This window comes from Myotis daubentonii, chromosome 9 (genome assembly GCF_963259705.1).
Source record: "Myotis daubentonii chromosome 9, mMyoDau2.1, whole genome shotgun sequence".
Lineage (NCBI taxonomy): Eukaryota > Metazoa > Chordata > Mammalia > Chiroptera > Vespertilionidae > Myotis > Myotis daubentonii.
The window spans coordinates 31,273,634-31,296,620 of NC_081848.1; the positions used below are offsets into that span (position 1 = coordinate 31,273,634).

The 22,987-nt window shown below is 44.3% G+C and overlaps 1 long non-coding RNA gene across 2 annotated transcripts in view; it reads left to right on the forward strand.

The window, feature by feature from the left end:
* The window catches only part of LOC132240710 (uncharacterized), a 103,436-nt gene that overhangs the window by 56,403 nt on the left and 24,046 nt on the right, over nucleotides 1–22,987 (forward strand). The window lies entirely within an intron of this gene.

A 22,987-nucleotide genomic window follows, 5' to 3' on the forward strand; every position in this document is an offset into this window, starting at 1 on the left:
CCATGCTGGACGGGCTAGACATTTCTCTATGCATTTACATACCTACATAAACATATTTACACAACCATACTGTTTTTCCACACAGTTCCTAATAATTGCAACAGAGATTAGAAAAAGAGAATTTACTCTTTTCCAGCCATTATAGAGGAGGCAGACAGATATAAGCAGGTTGGGAGTAGATGTTGGGTGAGCCAGCCACCAGACTCTGTTACCAGGTGCTCGGTGCTCACCCCACTACAGACTAAAGACTAAAAATGCAGTTAGAAATAAGATAGTTCTTACCCTGAAGGTGTTAACAGTTGAAAAAGACATGGAAGTAAACAATTTTATTGCAGTCAACATCAATTTTCAGTTTTTCATTAAAGCTGGAGACCGTGAAACAGGAACGGCTTAGGATAGAAGAAACAACAGGAGAGAGCTAGGCAGGGCTGCTTTGGGTCTCTAGAAATGTTATAGGAAAGAAATGAGCCTAAGTGGGGGCTGCTTTGGCTCACTTAGAAGTCAGAGAAAAGGGGGCCTTGGGAACACGTTCAGGGTGTAAGTCCAAGACGAGCTGCTGCTGCCCATTGCTCCCCCAGTTGCAAGTCTCATGGAGATCCTTGGAATTTAGGAGGTGCGTGCCTGAAAGGGAAGAAAGGCATGGGCATGCTCCTTGGAGGGAGAGCACACTGCAATAAACATTTTTATTGCATAAAATGATACAATAAAAAAGTAAAATTGGTACAAAACTATGGCAAGGAAATGTTAGAGGCCCAAAGGAGAGAATGGTTGATTCTATCTCAAGTGGAGGAGAGGGGGAAGGAGGCTAGGTAACACGTAAGCAGGAAGTGACACTTAAGCAGTCTTAGGAAATGAGTATAGGGCTCATGGGGTACTCAGAGGGTGAAGTGCATTCCAGGAAAAGGGAACAGGGGCAGAGACACAACCCATTGGGTGACTTCCAGGAACTGTAAGCAGATCATTAGGACTGAAGAGGAGGTTTGGGGTAGGTTGTGGCAGGTGAGGCCTGACAATAGATGAAGCTGGAGATTTATGCTTGGCCAGGTCACAGAGGGCCTGTATGTCCCACAACAAGGAATCTGGAAACTCCTGTGATCTGAACTGAGACTGTGTCACCTAAGCTGTCGAGTGAAACCAGAGTGGAACCGTGTGAAAATAGTTTTAAATACTTGCCCCCTATGTTGGATTTCCCTCTTTCACCTGGATGCAGCCACACCTTAATTCCTGAGTGACCTGCACATATACTAGCCCCACTGAGTACTTGTTAGATTAAAACAGGCCACCAACTTCTGAAGGAAGTTACTGCACTGCTCTGGCCTCAGTTTCTTCATAAGATGCATAATTCATGAGCATCAGTCTGGTTTAATTAAGTGGAAAACAACAACAACAAAGACTTTTGCGGCAGAAAGACCTGTGTTTGAATCCTGGTTTCCCTTGTGTTACCAGAATAATGATGTGACAGAATAATGATGAGAACCTTAGTTTTCTCATGTATAAAACAGGGAAAATGCACCTCTCAGTGCATAGTTAGTGACCAATAAGTACCAGTATTTTTTTAAAAAAATATGTTTTTATTGATTTTAGAGAGAGAGACATTGATTGGCTGCCTCCTGTATGCCCCCTACTGGGCATCAACCCCGCAACCAGGGCATGTGTCATGACTGGGAATCACTCAACCAACCGAGCCATGCTGATTGGGGCTAAGTACCAGTGTTTTTATATCTACCCAGTAAGGTAAGTGGACTAGGTCTAACGTTACCCTAAAGTCAGAGATTCAGAGGCTTACAGATAGATGGTGGCTTGCCAAAAGAGCAGCCAGCCAAGTAAGTGATGGAGCTGGGCTCAAAGCCAAGTCGTGACTCTAAAGTTAGCACTCTTTCCACTAGGCTATGCAGCGTCTCTTCTCCAAGTGAAAGGGTGGGCTTCGGGTCTCTGTGGCACCTGTCAAGTGAATGATTTCATGAATACATTAGACAGCCCCACACCCTCCTCAAACGTGTGCTTAAAGAGCACACCAGTTGGAGTGGCTTCATGTTTTACAATAACTCCTGAGTGTGTGACCCGGATGCTCCAGCTCGGTGTCTAGCTTTAGCATGACTATAACCTGCAGGGACAAGTAGCTCATATGGACTCGACCTGTCTATGCTCAAGGTCCAATTTCCTGGTGACCTAAGGACCACAGTACAAGTCATAAAGAGAAGGGCGGAACTTTCCTTGTTATGGGTAACATGCTGTAGCTTTCTGCCAAGTTTGCAGTAATGCAAATTTTAGGAAAATGACTGTCACTCTTTAAAAATAATAAAAAGATGGGATCGTGACACTGAGAGCAATGACTTTTACCACGAGGAAGTAGATGGGAAAAAGGAGAAAGTGGCTAGAGCAGTGGTTCTCAACCTTCTGTCCCTTTAAATACAGTTCCTCGTGTTGTGACCCAACCATAAAATTATTTTCGTTGCTACTTCATAACTGTAATGTTGCTACTGTTATGAATCGTAGTGTAAATATCTGATATGCAGGATGGTCTTAGGCGCCCCCTGTGAAAGGGTCGTTCGACCGCCAAAGGGGTCGCGAACCACAGGTTGAGAACCGCTGGGCTAGAGCAAAGGAAAACCAAAGGAAATTTGGCACAATAGGGTCAGTTTTGTTAATGCTGCATTTGTATTTAAATAGAAGATAGGCACATGAAATACTTTTAGACTGGCATTGAAGGAAGATCAGAATGGAAGGAATGCATTACAGAAATATTCTGAGAAAAGAATTTGCATGTGTCCTCCTAAAAAATTATTTTCCTACTTTGCCTTAATAAATACTAACCTACTGGCACAAACCCTTTGCGAGACACTAGGGATATGGAAGTGGAGGACTGAGTTCTGATCTTAAAGAATGGTCAGCCCAGTAGAAGAGATTTAAAAAGAAACAGACAATTTCAGAAAAGCTGCTACCTTCTATGCACTGGTTGCTAAAGGGCACAGAGGAGGAAGTTCTTATACTGGAGGGGATGGTCAAGGAATATTTAGGATGATAATTATAGGTAATTTGTGAGCAATTACCATCTGTCAGGCAGCCTGCTAAGTGCTTCTCATAGATCATGTCATTTGATTCTTTTTTTTTTTAAATTTTTTTTTAAAATATATTTTATTGATTTTTTACAGAGAGGAAGAGAGAGAGAGATAGAGAGTTAGTAACATCGATGAGAGAGAAACATCGATTAGCTGCCTCTTGCACATCTCCTACTGGGGATGTGCCCGCAACCCAGGTACATGCCCTTGACCGGAATCGAACCCGGGACCTTTCAGTCCGCAGGCCGACGCTCTATCCACTGAGCCAAACCGGTTTCGGCAATGTCATTTGATTCTTACAATAATGTATGTAATATTTTACGAGTTCATTCTTTAAGTACAAAACTGCGACATAGATAAGTGAAATAACATATTCAAGATCACAAGTAAGTGGTGGGCTAAAAGTTTCCCAGAAGAAAACTTGGGCCAAGTGATCAAAAAAAGTACTAGAATTAGTGGGGTGATCACATTGTAAGTTATTAAAAATGTCAAATCACAGCACTATGCACCTAATATAATTAATATAATATTGTATGCCAATTATTCTTTTTTTTTTTTGGCCAATTATTCTTTAAAAAAAAGAATTGAAAGGGAAGAAGGATGTTAAAGAGGGGGAATTGGAAAGTATATCTGTGCAGCCATAACAGTAGGAAAGAACATGGTCAGGAGGTGAGAGCAAGTTGCAGTTAAAAAATTCATACGACAGGTGATTTATGTTACTGGAATGTTCAGTGGCTGGGGGGCAGTAGAACGAGTTGAAGCTAGAAATGTAGGCGTGGGTCAGATCACAATAGGCCAACCCTGTCCTGCAAGAGTTTGGATTTTATCCTGAAACCACTGAAGGATCAAAGAAGGAGAACATTGTCATCATCATCATCAATACATTGTTACTGCAGTAAGCTGAATAATGATTCCCTAAAGATGTTCAAGTCCTAATTCCTGGAATCTGTGAATATGCTACCTTACATGGTAAAAAGGACTTCGCAGATGTGATTAAGTATCTTGAGATGAGATCTTCTGGATTATCTGGGTTCGACCAAGGTAATCATAAGGGTCCTACTGTGAAGAAAGGGGTCAGAGTCAGAGAAGGAAATGTGTCAAGGGAAACAGAGCTCAGAAAGAGAGAGAGATGGAAACATACTACACTGCTGCCTTTGAAGATGAAGGAAGGGGCCATGAGCCAAGGAATGTAGGCAACCTCTAGAAGTCGGGGAAAAACCCCAAGGAAATGGATTCTCCCTTAGAGCCTTCAATAGGAACCTGGCCCTGCTGATATTTTTTTGGTTGCTTGTTGTTAATCTCACCTGAGGATATCTTTCCATTGATTTTTAGAGAGAGTGGAAGGGAGGGGGAGAGACACAAAGAGAGAAACATAAATGTGAGAGAGATACATCAATTGGTTGCCTCCTGCATGCACCTAGGGCTGGGGATTGAGCCTTGACTGGAATCAAACCAGGGACCCTTCAGTCGAGGGCCAACGCTTTATCCACTGAGCCAAACTGACTAGGGCACTGCTGACATTTTGATATTAACCCATAAGACTTTTGACCTACAGAATGGCAAGATAAATTTGTGTTGTTTTAAGACACTGAGTTTATAATAATTTATATAGCAGCAATAGGAAGCTAATAACAATTATTATAGCTACAATTTAATGAGCATCTGTTCTATACAGTGTATTTTATTTATATAGAATGTCCCAAAAATGTGTACACACACTTTGGATAATTATAAAGGTAGTGTTTATTAAAATACATTTCATTTTCAAAATTGAACTATCAACTATGTGGATACTTTTTTTTTGGCCCTGCACATTAACCCTAATTTCAGGGTCACCTTCATGGGTTTTCTGGATCACTCTAGGCCCCATGTTTACTAGTAGAAGGGCCCTGCACTAAGTTTAATGCTCTTCTGTTGCTGTCTTGAAGCTGCTGCTGCTGCTCTCCTTCTCCTTCTCCTTCTCCTTCTCCTTCTCCTTCTCCTTCTCCTTCTCCTTCTCCTTCTCCTTCTCCTTTAAGGAGAAGGCGCAGGAAGCACGTCAAGACGAAAAGAAGACGCAGACGAACCGACTCCTCCTCCTCCCTCCTCCCTCCTCCCCTCTCCTCCTCCCTCCTCCTCTTCCCTCCTCCTCCTCCTCCCTTCTCCTCTTCCCTCCTCCTCCTCCTCCCTCCTCCCCCCTCCCTCCTCCTCCTCCTCCTCCCTCCTCCTCCTTCCTCCTCCTCCTCCTTCTCCTCCTCCTCCCTCCTCCCTCCTCCCTCCTCCCTCCTCCCTCCTCCTCCCTCCTCCTCCCTCCTCCTCCCTCCTCCTCCTCCCTCCTCCTCTTCCCTCCTCCTCCTCCTCGCTCCTCCTCTTCCCTCCTCCTCCTCCTCCCTCCTCCTCTTCCCTCCTCCTCCTCCTCCCTTCTCCTCTTCCCTCCTCCCTCCTCCCTCCTCTTCCCTCCTCCTCTTCCCTCCTCCTCCTCCTCCTCCCTCCTCCTCTTTCCTCCTCCTCCTCCTCCTCCTCCTCCTCCTCCTCCTCCTCCTCCTCCTCCTCCTCCTTCTTTTCCATTTGAACAATAGGGATATTAGTTCCTACCTCACATGGTTACTTAGAGGCATAATTGTTTAGCGGGTTCATTTTCCTGCCTTTTTGGATTGCTTAGGCATGAGGTTAAAAAATGTGGCAATAAAAGTGAGATAAGCCCTGACTGGTGTGCTGTGGTTAGAGCATCTGCCTACGCACCAAAGGGTTGAGGGTTTGATTCCCGGTCAAGGGCATGTTTCCTGGCCTGGGTCAGGGTAAATGTGGGAGGCAACCAACAGATGTGTCTCTTTCAAATCGATTTCTCTCTCTCTCTCTCTCTCTCTCTCTCTCTCTCTCTCTCTCTCTCCCCCCCCCTTCCCTCCCTCTCTCCTTTCCATTCTATCTAAAAATCAATGGAAAGCCAGGCCAGTTTTGCTCAGTGGTTGAGAGGTGACCTATGAACCAGGAGGTCACAATTCGATTTCCAGTCAGGGCACATGTCCAGATTTCGGGCTTGATCCCCAGTGCAGGAGGCAGCTAATCAATGATCCTCTCTCATCATTGATGTTTCTAACTCTCTCTCCCTTCCTTTCTCTGAAGTAAATAAAAAATATTTAAAAATAAATAAATAAAAATCAATGGAAAAAATATCTTCGGGTGAGGATAAACAAAAAAGAGAGTGTGTGTGTGGGGGGTGGGGGGGGTGGGAGGGGGAGTGAGATAACATGTGAAAGGGATTTGAAAGTGAAATCTTCCCTAACAGAATAAGAGAGTCTGGATCCTGATTTCATGCTTGAGGCTTAGGAAACAGCATCAGCATAGCCTCAAACACAAAGGACCCTGTCTTTGTCTGTGTGCCTTGTGAAACGCCTTATAACTGGCTGTGTGAAAATTAAGAAAAGCTTCCCACGTTCTGAAACTGTACTGTAGTTATAAAGGTAATTTGGGGGCGACACAAAGGAGCCAAGGTGTGTTAATGCTGAGTTACCATAGCAACATGTTCTGCAGCTCTATTCTTCCCAATCCTTAGCTACCCCTAGATGAGACGATGAGCCCAGTGAACACCGGAACTAAGCCATTCTACATGAAATGATTTTCTCCATATGCAGATAGGGAAGGCATTCTCACTGCCCCACAAGTAAGGTCTCAGTGGAGAAGCCCCCTGAATTGTTACATAGCAATCTCCTCTCTTTTCTTCAGAATCAGAATCAAGATTTCATACACTCTCCACAATGCCTGGCATGTGATAGGTACTCAGTATATACTAGTAGCTGTATAATGAATGAACTGTCAGAATTTACCTAGAAGTCCAAGGTTGGAATAGAACACCACAGTTTATTAGTAAGAAGAGACTAATAAATTGTATACCAGGAATTTCAGAGAGGAGATCTAAATTTATTCTTCGCATAATTTAGTGTCTGTTACAAGCCACACAGCATTTTCCCATTTGGATCTGCCCCATTTATTATACTGCTTCGGCCTGTAGCAAAATCCCCATCATGCTTACTATCCTGAAAGGACAGAGTGTTACTCCCCCAGTGTTGTTCAACCTGTTATATTGCGGAACAGCAATTCTGAAGGCTGTGCAGGAACAATGTGTGAAAACGGCTGGTTAATGGATGTGCTGTCCTCTACCCTCCTGAGCTCTGCGTCCTGATCTTGTTAGAGAAGGGAGCCTGACCAGGCCTGCGTCTGGGTAAATTGTTTCCTCCTCAGAATGGGCAGAGACAAACCTTCCTAGTGCCATGAGGGTTGTTTTGAAATCATTCTTGTGGGATTGGAAAGCCTTCCTCAACTCCAGGAGGCAGGCCCTTGGTCCTACCATGGAGTCAGGCTTTGGAAGGGGCTCAGATCAAGATATACTTCATATCGACTCCCTCCTCACCCCAGTATGATTCTCAAATTTTCGGCACAATCTGTAGGCCCCTTCTCTCATGGAAGGTATTTTCTTTCTGTGATCTCCCACCACTGGATGAAACCCCTTAGGGTCAAAGGGGAAGAGCGGAGCGGCATCCCCCTCATCACCAGTCTCTCAGAGAACTGCCTCAAACTGGCAGTCAGAGCACCTACCAACCTCCGAGTGATGGCAAAGCTGATCTCCGTTCATCCCCACAACTGCCTTGGAAAGTGTGTACTTTTGATTCTCATTTTACTTTTGAAGAAATTGGGCATCTGTGGCACACAAATCATCATAGCGGTGAGGCTACAGGTGAAATGTCCAACTTTTAAAAAAAATCTATTTTTATTGATTTCATAGAGGAAGGGAAGGGAGAGAGATAGAAACATCAATGATGAGAGAGAATCATTGATCGGCTGCCTCTTGCCCCACACTGGGGATAGAGCCCCCAACCCAGGCATGTGCCCTGACTGGGAATTGAACCTTGATCTCCTGGTCTATAGGTTGATGGTTGATGCTCAACCGCTGAGCCACACAGGCCAGGTTCTGTGTCCTCTTATAAGGACACCAATCATACATATTGCATTGCCCCCCTCCCCCCATGACCTTATCGTAACTTAGTTACATTTACAAAAAGTTCCTATTTCCAAATAAGGGCATACATATTTCACAGGTACCAGGAATTGGACCTTCAATACATCTTCTGGGGACACAATTCAACCCACAAAAATGGTTTTCTTCCTGGGATGCTCTTTCCCCACATGTCTGCATTTCTCACCCTTTTACCTCTTTCTGGTCTTTACTCAAATATCACTCACTTTCTCAGTGAGGACTTGCTTAGCCACCTTATTTGAAATGGCAACATCTATTTCCTAGCATTTCCTAGCCCCCTGTGCTGCTGTATTTTTCTCGCTAGCACCGGTCATTAGCATATTATACTAGTAAGCTGTATTTCACATCATTATATGGTTCATTGTCTGTCTCCCTGGTAGAATGTGAACTCCAGGACAGCAGAGATTTTTGTGGGTTTCATCCACTGCTGCAGCTTCTAGAACAGTGCCTGGCAAGAGATGCTTGCTCAGTGTGCACAAGAGCTCCCTTCGGAATCCGGGCATGGGGTGTGTTCAGAGCTCCAAGACTGCTGCTGCTTCACCAAGGGTCAGAGCCCCAACAGACCTTCTTCTGCAGCCACGGGCTTTATTCCCTCAGCATGAAGCCAAGTGTCTCCGTCCCCCATACAGAGGAGTCAGGAGGGGAATTATCTCAGCCCCAAAGGTCTGGCTGTTAGAACTCTGGCCGACAAGCATATCTGAAGGAAGAGCAAGGCAATGTCTCCTCTGTCTGGTCTTTGGTCTCTGGATTGTCCTCCTTTTCATCTATGAAACAGAACAGTAGGAAAAGGATGAGGGCTAGGGAACCTCTAATTTTCCAAAAGAAAACCCCCTTCTGATGGTCTTTCCTAACTGTAACATTTCTGTCCACCTGAAGGTTTCTCCATCTTTGCCAGGCTTCCTTCCTTCTCCCCTGATGCTGTTTGATTAGGTTCACGAGGACTTTATATCCATGGTTCCCCCATCAACTGACACCCATGTGGCTACTTCAGAAATATATGACTCTTGGGATTGTAAAAATCTCAGCTTATAGGTTTGAGATGGTTAATTTGTGCCAAGATATTTGGTCAAACATTATTCTGGATGTTTCTGTGGAGGTATTTCTGGATGAGGTTGACATTTATTTTTATAATCTTTTAAAAAAATATATTTTTATTGATTTCAGAAAGGAAGAGAGAGGGAGAGAAAAATCAAAACACCAATGATGAGAAAGAATCATTGATTGGGCCCAAAATCCAAGCATGCGGGACTGGGAATCAAATCATGACCTCCTGGTTCATAGGTTGACACTCAACCACTAAGCCACATGGCCAGGGCAAGATTGGCATTTAAATCAGTGGAGTTTGAATAAAGCAGATTGTCCTCTGTAATGTGGATGGGCCTCATCCAATCAATCAAAAGCCTGGATAGACAAAAGACTGACCATTCCCTAGCAAGAGGGAATTCTGCCAGCCAATGAACTGCAGCAGTGGCTCTTCTCTGGGTCTCCAGCCTGCTGGCCTACTCTGAGACTTTGGACTTGGCAGCCTTCATATTGCATGAGTCAATTTCAAAATTCTCTCCTCAACTCCTCTCTCTTTTATTGGTTTTGTTTCTCTGAAGCACACAAACTAATACAAATACTATCAGTATTTCTAACAGCATAAATTTTTTTAAAAAAACATATTTTTATTGATTTCAGAGAGGAAGGGAGAGGGAGAGAGAGATAGAAACATCAATGATGAGAGAGGATCATTGACCAGCTGCCTCCTGCACATCCCCTACTGGGGATGGAGCTCGAAACCCAGGCATGTGCCCTTGACCCGAATCACACCCGGGGCCCCTCAGTCCAGGTCGATGCTCTATCCACTGAGCCAAACCGGCTAGGGCCCTAACAGCATAAATCTTTCAGACAACAGTGAAACAGAACTTCATGCTGTCTTCTGACAGAGTTAACATTCCGCTTCCTGTGAAAAAAATAAAACAGGCCGCATGTTTTTCCTGGTCCTGGAGCTGCGGTTATAAGACTGAGAGCCTCTGTGGGGAAGAGGGTTTACAAAGGACGCAGAAGACAGAGTTCCAGAGAATGAGGAAACTCTGGTTTATTACTAACAGACCGCGCTTAGTTCCAGAAAAGACAGGGTAGGAAAATATTTACTTTCTCCAATAATCAAGAAGCCAAGAAAGAGATTTACTGAGTTGGGACAGAAGGGAAGGAAGATAATGCTTTTTTTTGCTTCCTGGATAACTTCAGATCAGGATCTTAATTGAAAAGTAGAACTATTTTCTTTATCTGGCTTTGCCATGGACTAACTGTGTGACCTTCAGGGAGATACGACCTTTCTCTGGGCCTTCATTTTCTCACTGTTAAAATGAGGCAGTTGAATGAGTCTTTGTGGTCTCTTTCAACCACGCTATTCCGTGTTGCCTTAAACGCTAACCTCCATGAGGGTGGGCTGTCTCCTGTTCGCTTCTGGGTACCCAGAACCTAGCATGGAGCCTAATATGTAGATGCTGCTACATATTAGGCTCCTATAAATCCTATATAATAAAGAGGTACTATGCAAATTGACCATCATGCCCTTGCTCAAGATGGCCACCCCCAAGGGGTCACAAGATGGCCACCACAAAATGGCCTGCAGGGGAGGGCAGTTAGGAGTGACCAGGTTGGCAGGGAGGGCAGTTAGGGGTGACCAGGCCGGCAGGGGAGGGATGTTGGGGGCGATTGGGCCATCAGGCAAGGGCAGTTGGGGGCTATTGGGCCAGCAGACAAGGGAAGTTGGGGGCAATCAGGTCAGCAGGGGAGGGCAGTTGGGGGTGATCACCCAGCAGGGGAGCAGTTAGGCATCTATCAGGCTGGCAGGGGAGTGGTTAGGGGGTAATCAGGCTGGCAGGCAGAAGCGGTTAGTTGCAATCAGGCAGGCAGGTAAGCAGTTGGGATCCAGCAGTCTTGGATCGTGAGAGGGATCACAGATTGGAGAGGGTGCAGGCTGGGCTGAGGGACAGCCCCCGTCCAGTGCATGAATTCCGTGCACCGGGTCTCTAGTGTTAGTATAAATGAGTATGTAAAAAACTAGACAAGTTTAAAAACGTTGTTTTAAAAAATTGATCTTAGAGGAGGGAGGGAGGGAGGGAGGGAAAGAGAGAGAGAGAGAAACATACTTGTGAGAGATAAAGATCAAAAGGCTGCCTTCTGCGTATCCTCTACTGGGGATGAAGCCTGAAACATAGGCATGTACCCTGACCTGGAATTGAACTGGTGATTTTTTGGTGCATGGGATGAGAGCCATATTGGCCAGAGCTTATCTAGCTAACTTTTTAAAAAAATATATTTTATTGATTTTTTACAGAGAGGAAGGGAGAGAGATAGAGAGTTAGAAACATCGATGAGAGAGAAACATCGATCAGCTGCCTCCTGCACATCTCCCACTGGGGATGTGCCCGCAACCCAGGTACATGCCCTTGACTGGAATCGAACCCGGGACCCTTCAGTCCGCAGGCCAATGCTCTATCCACTGAGCCAAACCAGTTTCGGCTCTAGCTAATTTTTGAAGGAGAGGGAATCTCATTTGTGAAGTATTTATATATATATTAAAAATATTTTTATTGATTTTGATCGGGAATCTAACTGTGACCTCCTGGTTCATAGGTCAATGCTCAACCACTGAGCCACGCTGGCCAGGCTTATCTATGAAGTATTTAAAATATATTTTTAAACAAACCTGAAATCTTGATTGTAATCAAAAGGTCATTTCCTGCTCTGGCCATTGTAGCTCAGTTGGTTGAGCATCATCCTGTGCACTGAAAGGTCACCGGTTCGATTCCCAGTCAGGACACATGCCAGTGGTGCGGGCTCGATTTCCTGTCGAGATATAGCAGATCAATGTCTCTTTCTCTCTCTTCCTCTCCCTTCCTCTCTGTCTAAAAATCAATAAAAACATATTTTAAAATTTCCCCCTGAATTATTGTATATATTCAGAGTATTAGACAGTGGGGTAGGAAGTTACTTAAATCACTCTGTGCCCTGAGTGATAGGAAATGCATACCAAAGACACTCAGTGACAATGGGAGGAATCATCTGCAGAGCCTGGCCAGTGGGCTTTTTTGTTGTTGTTTTTTTTAAATTTGTTTTATTTTTGTCCAGTGGTATTTTTATTCTAAGGTCTCACAGTTTCCAAGGTTCATGGATAAATTAAAGGGAGAGGACCAGCTGAGCAACCTCTTGTGGTCCCAGCTCTTCCTCTCCATCTCTTTGACACCTTTCCTCCATCCTACTCGGATCAAGAAGTGCAGCAGCCTGGTACTCACCGGCTGTCCCCTAGGCCCTCTGGGGTCACAGGCAGATAGAAAACAACCCGCTTTCTGCTTTTCTGTCCTGCCCCAGATTCTTTAGTCAAGTCACACTTTTGCCCAGTTCACACCGAGAATTGCTCTGTGTCAGCTACTCCATGCAAGTCAGCTGATTAGCGGTTTTCTATCTTCATTTTTACAACAGCCTAGGACAGTCTTGCGTTTATGGAGAGTCCCTCTGAATCATGACTCAGAACATCCTCTGCAGGGTCATCCTATTTGATTTTGGAAAGGCCTTCAGCTTTCAGACCAGAGGAGCTGTCTCCCAGTTCTTAAATAAAGTTAGTGTGGATATGGACCTTCGACAAGCAGGCCTGCCTTTCAGTTCCAGTGGCACCGCTTAGGGCCAGTCGGTGTTTGACATGTAATTTCTCCTCTCTTAACCATCTCCTTGGTAAAGGAAATACTGTAACACCACAAACATCACTCCTACCCTAATCCCAACTCCTGCCACATGGTTATTCTAAGAATTAAATGAGATCATGTATATGATGATATTCTGCACTATGAAAATATAAGTTCTTTTTAAAAATTTTATCAGATTTCAGCTTTTTCATACTGTCTTTTAAAAAAATATGTTTTGTTTTTATTGATTTCAGAGAGAGGAAGGGAGAGGGAGAGATAGAAATATCAATGATGAGAGAGAATCACTGAATGGCTGCCTCCTGCACGGCCCCCACTGTGGATCGAGCCTGTAACCCAGGCATGTACCCATTCCAGGAATGGAACCATGACCTCCTGTTTCCATAGTTGGATGCTCAACCACTGAGTCACAACGGCCGGCCTAGGCTTTGATAAGTCATTTCAGACATCAGTTCTTGATGTTTGTGTCCTTCACTTAATCCCACCACAAACTATTTTCCCTTATTTTTCTTTCCTTGTTTCCTGGAAAAATTACAAGGTTAGCCCTATGCAGACTCCTGAGAGAGTCTACTCCTACACTTTACCAAACACTTTCCTGGTTCTAGTCTCCCTTCCCAGTGTGGCCTACCAGCTCATACTCCTTACTTCCTGGATAACTTCCTGTCGGTAGTTATCCAGGAAGGTTTCTCCCAGCCCACACTACCACCATGCACACTTGTGTATCTGACATTGGCATATTTAATGTCTGATTTATTTATTGTCATGTAGAAACCTAAGTAATGATGGACTAAAAGTCTAGAGTCCTGTGTTCTAAAACTAGCATATTTTTTTTGTATTTGTTTTTTTTAAAATATATTTTATTGATTTTTTTTTACAAAAAGGAAGAGAGAGGGATAGAGAGTTAGATCGATGAGAGAGAAACATCGATCAGCTGCCTCCTTCACACCCCCCACTGGGTATATGCCCGCAACCAAGGTACATGCCCTTGACTGGAATCGAACCTGGGACCCTTGAGTCCAAAGGCCGACGCTCTATCCACGGAGCCAAACCAGTTAGGGTCAAAATTAGCATTTTTTTAAAAAAATTATCCAGGGAGCTTTGGGGTCATTCAGTTTGATAAAACCTATTCAGGTCAGGGGACAGGATGTTGCCTGTAGTGCTCAAAATTTTGTAGGTCATACAGATAAGTAAACCTACAACTCAGAATGATGTGCTAGCAGTGGCGTGCAACACACGAATAATATGGGTGCATAGAGGAAGGAACAATTTAATCCACCTTCAAAGATTGTAGAGGCACCACATCAGACAGGAGGTAACATCTGAGCTTGGTCTTGAAGGATGACTAAGATTTTACAAGACGAATAAGGAGGCCAGGTAGAAAGAAGAACATTAAGACATGAAAAAAACAGCATGATGAAGAAATGGGAAGAGCTTGGTGTGGCCAGAGTGTAAGATGTGTGATAGGGAGGGCAGAAGATTAGGCTAGAGGAAGATTGGGCTGAAGTTGTGTGGGACCTAGTATGCCAGGCTTAGACATTTGGATCGTAAGCCCTCTTGATTTAAGGCATTCATATGTAAATCAATTCATATCCTGGTTACGTAGAATGTTACCAGGTATATATCGTCCTGGAAAGGACAGAGAAAATAGTCACTCAAATAATTTTCTGTAGGGCTTGATTCTCCCATGGAAGCCCTGTTGTGAAGGCTTCCAGGCAATGGTAAACCATCCAACATTTATGGAAAGCAAGTGATATCTTCACGTATTATGGAAACATCCCTCTGGTGACAATGAGAAGAATGCATTATTACAGGTAGAGGGGGAGAGGTGAACCAAAATTCAGCTGCAATAATTTGTGTGGGTGATGGCCAGGGCTCAGGATGATGACAATAGAAATGGAGGAAAGGAACATTCCAGAGACACTTGGGAGGGAGAATGGATGGAATACTTCAGAGCTGTCTTCCCTGGCTCCCCAGCTATGCTCTGGAGTCACTTGCTCTTTCTAGCTACAGGCTGGAGTCTTCAAAAAAAGAGTGAGGAGTCCTAGCTGGTTTGGCTCAGTAGATAGAGCGTCGGCCTGTGGACTAAAGGGTCCCGTGTTCAATTCCGGTCAAGGGCACATGCCCGGGCCGTGGGCTTCGTCCCCAGTAGGGGGCATGCAGGAGGCAGCTAATCAATGATGCTCTCTCATCACTGATGTTTCTATCTCTCCCTCTCTGAAATCAATAAAAATATATTAAAAATAAATAAATAAGTTGAAAATCTGCACTTAAAAAAAGGGTAAGGAGTGCATCAACAACCACCACCTTGGGGTGGAGTCTGCTGCCACTAATCTGGACTTTGTCGTGCCTCTGGTGAACTCTGCACACCCTGATAGCTTCTGCGCTATAACTTTTCTCTTCATACCCAGTTGCCTGCCTGGACATGTTGGTCCAGTCCTCACAACTGACCTTCAGCCCAATTCCCCTGCCCAGCCCCACATTTCCCGGCTGGCACAGAAGCCCTGCCCTGAACTCCAGACTGCTTGGCTGGGATCCTGACTCTCTGCTTCCCTTTCCCAACCCATTCTTCCAGGAGGCCAGATCTGCTCCCTGTGCCGACCACAATCCCAGTAATCCTGCAGGGGAGTTAGTATTGCCAGCTTCAGTGTGGCTTGATCCCAGCCTCCTCCTCCTGCCTGACAGGCCCTGTTACTGAGGTCCCATCATGCCTCATACCTTATCCTACCCACGTCCAGACATCACCAAATCTTGTCTGGGGCCCGTTTTCTCAATTGTAACACGAGGGGGTTATACTAGGTGACTTCGAAGGTAGCTCCCTTCCAACACTAACATCCTGCATTTCTAAGTAGGCCAACTGTATAAGAAGTCTGCACTGGCACAGAACAATTGAGGCTGGGAGCGAGTGAGTCAGACTCAGCAAAAATGTCAAGCTAACTGTGAGGCCAGGAAATTAGAGTGCAGCATGCCTCTGGGCAGACAGCAGCTAGAGACGCAAGACACAGATTAGCGGGCCCAGACAGCTGTGTGGACAAGATGCCTGATGTCATACCCAGCGTATTAGTCACGTCCATGTTCAAGGAATTAACATCATTATGTTCTCTCTCCCTAAAGGACAACATTTATTTATGAACTAAAACTATTTAGTACTAGTATAGTGAGAGTCATTCTAGCTTTTTTCATGATTTTAGACTCAATATTATTCCATCATCATTATTCCATTATTTTGCCAGATTCCTTAAAATAAGCATACAGTGGGTATTTCCTACGCATCTGACTTTACTCTCAAGATTTCCTAAATTTCTCCCAGGTGCTTCTCAGGGGGTGCGTGAAGAACTCAGGTCTTTGGAGACCAAGGTTTGAACTCCACAGCTACTTACTAGTCATGTGACTCGAAAAAGTTGGTTAATTAATCTCTCTGAGTTTTGGAAATAGGATAACACCTACCTTGCAAAATTATAGCCCAGATTGAAAGTGCCTGTATACAGAAGGTTCTCGAAAAAGTTCTCGCCCTAACCAGTTTGGCTTAGTGGATAGAGCGTTGGCCTGTGGATGGAAGGGTCCCGGGTTCAATTCTGGTCAAGGGCACATATCTCAGTTCTAGGCTCCTCCTTAGGCCCTGGTCAGGGTGTGTGCAGGAGGAAAACAATCAATGTGTTTCTCTCACATCGATATTTCTGTCTTACCCTCTCTCTCTCAAAAAAAAAAAAAAATCAATGGAAAAGTATCCTCTGGTGAGGATTTAAAAAAAAAGGAGTTCTCCTTCACACCAACCCTGCTGCCTTCCACCTCCTTTAAAACATATATTTATTTATTTATTTATTTATTTTCACTGATTTCAGAGAGGAAGGGAGAGGAAAAGAGAGACAGAAACTTCAATGATGAGAGAGAATCATTGATCTGCTGCCTCCTGCACACCCCTACTGGGGACCAAGCCTGCAATCTGGGCATGTGCGGTGACTGGGAATCAAACCCTGAACTCCTGGTTCACAGGTCGATGTTGAACCACTGAGCCACACTGGCCAGGCAGCCTTCCACCTTCCACCTTCTGAAATCTCTTTGGCCTCAGGATTGCTTCTCCTGGGATTACCTGGCTTTTTTCTCTTTCCTACTGGAGACTGCAAGGTCCTTGCTGATCCACACAAGTTCCTGCTCCAATTCTAGACATACAGCATGCTGAGTCAGTACCAGCACTTCCTGAAGCAGGCCTTTAAATATCTATATATCTATATCTATATCTATATCTATATCTATATCTATATCTATATCTATATCTATATCTATATCTATATCTATAATTATTGATTTCAGAGAGGACAGGGGAGGGAGAGAGAGATAGAGACATCAATGATGATGAGAGAATCATTGATCGGCTGTCTTCTGCACTCCCCCAACTGGGGATCAAGCCTGCAACCCAGGCATGTGCCCTGACCAGGAATTGAACTGTGACCTCCTGGTTCCTAGGTGGATGCTCAACCACTGAGCCATGCCGGCTGGGCTAGACTTTTTTGTGTTTTTTGTTCAGAGCTGAGCCAAGAAAAGTCTTGGTCAGTAGATGAGATCATAGCTGAAGGATCTAAGAGCTCCACTGTCTCAGCTCTACGGTCTATTACATTGAAGATGGAAATGCCAGTGCTGTGATTCAGTGCAGGGCTGGTCATGAGATTACAAGAAATGGCGCTGAAGTGATGCAGGCGGGAAAGCAAGGGTGTCCCCATTCTGCTGAGCACGGGACTTAGCTGTGGGACACACATCTTTGGCTGGCTAGGGGTTAACATTCTTGGTTTTCCTCTCAAGGGGATTCTAGTATCAAGAACCAGAATAGACATGGCCTGAAAGAGCCCTAGAGATGATTTAGATCTACCTTCTTTTATGAAGATGGAGAAACTAAGGCCCAGAGGAAGGAAATGAGTTCTCCAAAGCCACAGAGAAAGAAAGGGCCAGAATTGCACCTAAACCTAAGTCTCTAGATCCTATGTCCATAACTGTTCCTTGTGTACTTTGTGAAAAAATAGTGATTGTTAAAATTCAACATGTTGTGGACACTCAGTAAATTCAATCGTTGAATAACAAGTGGAGAAAATGATTGCCAAAAGGATGCCTAAATAAGAGAGTATTCACTAATTCACCAGATATTTGTTGAATCCCAGAAGGTAAGGAAAGGCCAGATTGTGACGGATATTGAATACCATACTTAGGAGCGTGAATTCTATTTTCTCAGCAACACGAAGCCATCAAAGAGTTCAGAGTAGAGGATTGGTATGGCCGGTTTTAGAGAGATCATTCTGTTAGCAGGAAGGTGTCAGGTTAGATACATGAGGATTAAAGGGGGATTTAAGAGTAGTCTTGGCAAGAGATGACTGATGGAGATCTAAAGAAGGGCAGTGAGGACATGGAGGAAGCAAGAGACCCAAAGGCATTTTCTTAAATGTAGCCAGTGAGGCCTATGGACAGTGGAACCACAGGTGGGGCTATGCAGAGCCCTAGGCCTGCTGAACACAACATCTCAAGTCCCTAGACTCCTGCTCAGGGTCCCAGGCTAACCCAGCAGGCTTCACTCATGGCAGCTGTCTGATAGCCACACACTGGCTGCTAACAGTCATTAACAGTCACTGAAATTTTGACTTTGTGATAAACTAAGGGTGTCTGTTTTCCCAGCAAAGTGCATCAAAGATGGTTGGCTGAGACACAGACAGGGAGACCTGTGAGAAGTGTTATCTATTGAGAGGCTTTCAGTAAGGGAGAAAATTATCGAAAATTAAGCCTGTTTTTGTACCTTATCTGGATGATTAATATTTCCTGCTAAAAAGGTTAAGTTTCAACCATGACTAGCTATGGAGGTCAAATCTATAATAATAAAAGTGTAATATGCTAATTAGACCGGATAGCTGAATGACCTTCCAGATGAAGCCAGGGCTGTGAGGGCTGAGGCAAGCCGCTGCAGCTGCGAGGGCCGAGCCCCTTGTACGAATTTTGTGCATCGGGCCTCTAGTATTATAATATATATATATATCACGCTAATATGCAAATAGACCAAATGGCAGAACAACCGAACAACCGATCGCTATGACATGCACTGACCACTAGGGGGCACACATGGAACACAGCGGGTGTCGGCAGCAGGTGGCAGAGTGCTGAACATGGCGGGCATTGGCTGCGGTGGGTTGGTGGAGCAGGTGAGCAGGACGCCAAACCAAGATGGCGCTGGTCGCTGTCATTGGGGCGAGCCTCTGGTGGTTACTGAAAATTCTTTGCTCCCGAGCACCGCAGTACTGCCAGGCACAACATTTGCACCTGCTGTGGGCGCCTGGCACCGGCCCTGATCACTTGGTGCTGTCAGCGGGTGCGAGCAGTGGCTGCCATCCCTGATCACCCCTCAGGGCTTCTACACCTCCCCCTGCTCCTGGGGGACAATCAGGGCCGGAAGCTGCCTCTTGCACCCACTGCCAGCACCGGCCCCACTTGCACCTGCAGCTGGTGCCAGAGCCACCACTCACACCTGCTATCAGCACCGGGCACTGGTCCCAATTGCCCCTGATGGCTTCTCCACCTCCCCCTGCTCCTGAGGGGTGATCAGGGCAGCAGCCGCTGTTCGCACCCACTGGTGGTGCTGGCCCCAATTACTCTGCGCAGTCAGCGGGTGCAAGCGGGGCCGGTGCCATCAGCAGGTGGGAGTGGCGGCGGCAGGAGCGGGGCTGCTGGCAGACAGGGGACCGCGCAAGGGGGGGCTGTGGTGGGAGGGACCAGTCAGGGCCGTGGAGGATTGGCTGAGACCCACCACTGTGCCCACCGCAGCCTTGCAGCCCACAGTTCCTTTCAAGGTGCACAAATTCATGCATTGGGTCCCTATTAGTTAATAACACAGTATTTGGTGTCAGGTGGTCCTGGGTCTGAGTCCAGACTGGTACTCATTAGCTGTGTAACCTTGAGCAAGTTACTAAATCTCTTTAAGTTTCCTTGACCAGAGAATGGGGATAATAGTAGTACCACTGTGAGTGCTATTGTCCTAGCATTTGAGATAAAGCATTTTAAGTGCTCAGCACAATGCTCACCACTGTGCAAGTGCTCAAGCAGTTTCAGCTGCTGCTAATTTTAATATCTCTAGTGAGTTGTTTTGTAGCATGGTGTATTTTTAAAAAGTTCACTTTCTAAGTGAACATAAAAATATTGTGTTCAACATTTTAAAAAGCCTCCTCTTGGGCTATTGTGTTTTAACTAACATTGAAAGATTCATGAGGAAATAGTGGAACGGCAGAACATTGAATACTCCCATAAGCAGATTTTATAATGTGCAATAAAAGCATTGTTTTACTTCCCCAAAACTTTGTGTTCAAAACATGGTTTTACTATTGACTTGCTGGATGATTTTGAGTAAGTCCATTTAACCTTTTTAGCTTTCTTTTTTCCTTTTTGCTTCCTCTGCAAAACAGTAGACTACATGGTTTCTAAAGACCCTACCAATTCTAAAATAAACATAGATTTATTTTATACTCTAGTTACACATTACTTGCATAGCTATAAGAACAAGTCAGACTTCAGTTATTTCTAAAGAAGCTCTAGAACACTTCATGATTATCAATGGTTATTACCAAGAATCTGACTACCATCCCATATGATGTTGCACTTATTTATCTAATGGTATAGCTCACTTGCAACATCTGGAAGGATAATTACAGGCGACAAGCAGAAAACTGGAGCCAGAATTGAGTCCCCTTGCACTTGCAGTTCCTTGGGGGAAAGTGACTTTTCTTTCTTTCTTTCTTTCTTTCTTTCTTTCTTTCTTTCTTTCTTTCTTTCTTTCTTTCTTTCTTTCTTTCTTTCTTTCTTTCTTTTTTTTAACTTTCTCATCTGTTAATTTGTATTGTCAAGGTTTTTGGTGATAAGTTGAATTTGACAAAGTACTGGCAATAGGTTAGTAAGGACCATGAGCAAACCGTTCAGGTCTGTCCCAGCTTGCCCTCCCAGCCCCCACTACTTTGCTTTCTGGTTGTACACGAATACAACCAGACCGATCTCGGCTGTTTCCTTAGATCCTGTGTGTTTACTGCTTCATGTTTTACTAATGCTGCTCTCCATTTGGAAACACCTTGCTCTTTGTCTCTGAATTCACCTTCCATTCTCACCGTCAACATTTGTGTGTTCACATCGTCCCCATCCTTGAAGGCTTAGTGCAAATGTCATCTCTCCACAAAGTGTGGGTAATCTTTCTCCTGGGGTGCAGTGAGGATTCCCTGAGCTGAGCTCCCAGAACACTTTAGATATACACCTCTCAGTCCCTGGCAGGCAGAATTGTGCAGTGGCTAGGCACACAATGTCTGCAGTTGTATCACTGGAGTTTAAATCCCTATTGGTATCTTACTGGTGATCTTGGGCAAGTTATAAACTTCGCCACACCTCAGTTTCCTCATCTGTAAAATGGAGCTACTGGTAGTATGTACCTCATATGCTTTTTTGTTAGATTTAAATGAGCCAATACATGTAAAGCATTTAGAATGGTGCCTTGGCCATAATGAGTATTTAATAAATGCCAGCTATCATTATTATTTCTTCTCTTCTCCCTTACTTTAAGGTATAATACCCCTGTCTTATGTTTCCTCCTAGACTTGATATTCCTTGAGAACAAGAGGATTTGTGCTTGTTCATTTTTTTTTTTTTTTGTAGCTCCCATTGTACCTAGAACTTAGCATACAAAACTAGTTATCTGACAGATTTTGGAAAACTTAAGCCTAAGTCCTTCCTCCTTTTTCATTTCTAATATTCACAAGATGACTTTAATCATGAAAAAAGAGATTGCATGAATTAAAGAAGCTTATGGTAATTAAATGCCAAGTTGGACATTAGACTAAACATTCTGTAGTCAGTTGCATGCTAATGCATGGGGCTTTTAAAAGAACATTCCATGTGGTGTACAGCTATTTGACCCAGGGCCCCAATCCCTAGTCCTCGCCCCATTCCACGACTCCAAGCAGCCAAGATTCTATCACCTCTGTTTCCCATGCAGTGGGTCAGCCTGGCTCCAGCTGGCCATGCACGACAATGACCAAGGCCACCGTAGAGTGCAGTTCACTCTGCAGGGAGTAGCCTCCCCCATGACCCAGGGACAAATCGGTGAACAAATATGTACCAAAGGAAAACATTATGGATTATTTCTGCAGGACAAAGCTCAGTTGTAGACAAAATTTCAGGTCAGACTCAGATCTTTTTCAGAGATATTTTCTACAGATATTTCTCATGTCTTTGCAGAGACATTTCTTGGTCTGTGTTCATGGATTTGTGCCAAACAGCAGTTTACCCATCACTGTGATTCATTTATTTGTTTTCTATACACTATTTGACTTTTCTCATATTTGGCTTTGGCTGAGAATTCTCAGCATATGTTTTGCATGGCTAGTCAGTCGGACTTTTTAGTATTTTTGGATCTTAATACAAAAAAAGAAAAAAGAAAAGTAAAGTTCAGATCACAGGCCAGGATTTTTCTACTAATAAACTAGGGACTACTCTTTTCTTTTTTGTGAGCATTAATTTCAATTTAGGTCTTCTCTTCTGTGAAGTTTCACAGCATTAATGTTAAAACATAATTGAGGTCAAGTATAATATCAGCTCCTGGTGTGTCATTAATAGCTCCTAGTTCATGAATAAGAACCATGCAAAGTAGCACAGGCCCACAGAAATGGGCCTGGAAAAAGTAGGCCAGACAGGGCTCAAAGAATTTAAGGTATAAGCTATCGTCTTCCTGTCTCCAGAGCAGCATTTATCTTTTCTCAACAAACCTTAGACCAGGCAAAGTAGGGACTGTCCTATAGCAGAGAGGCATACAGGTTCCTACACTTGCCATTTCTACCTCTAGAGCAGCGGTTCTCAACCTGTGGGTCGCGACCCCTTTGGGGGTTGAACGACCCTTTCACAGGGTTCACCTAAGACCATCTTGCATATCAGATATTTACATTACGATTCATAATAGTAGCAACATTATAGTTATGAAGTAGCAACGAAAATAATTTTATGTTTGGGTCACAACATGAGGAACTGTATTTAAAGGGGCAGAAGGTTGAGAACCACTACTCTAGACTCTAGAGTCTAGAGTGTCATTCTATTGGCAGAAGTTTGTTCCAGAGACTTCATTCCATTACTTTAGTTATTAATTTATTCAGATGTTTTATTATTGCCACTATGTGGAGGAACTGGGAAGAGAAAAACTGGGTAGGATACAGAACTTTTTGTGTGGAGAG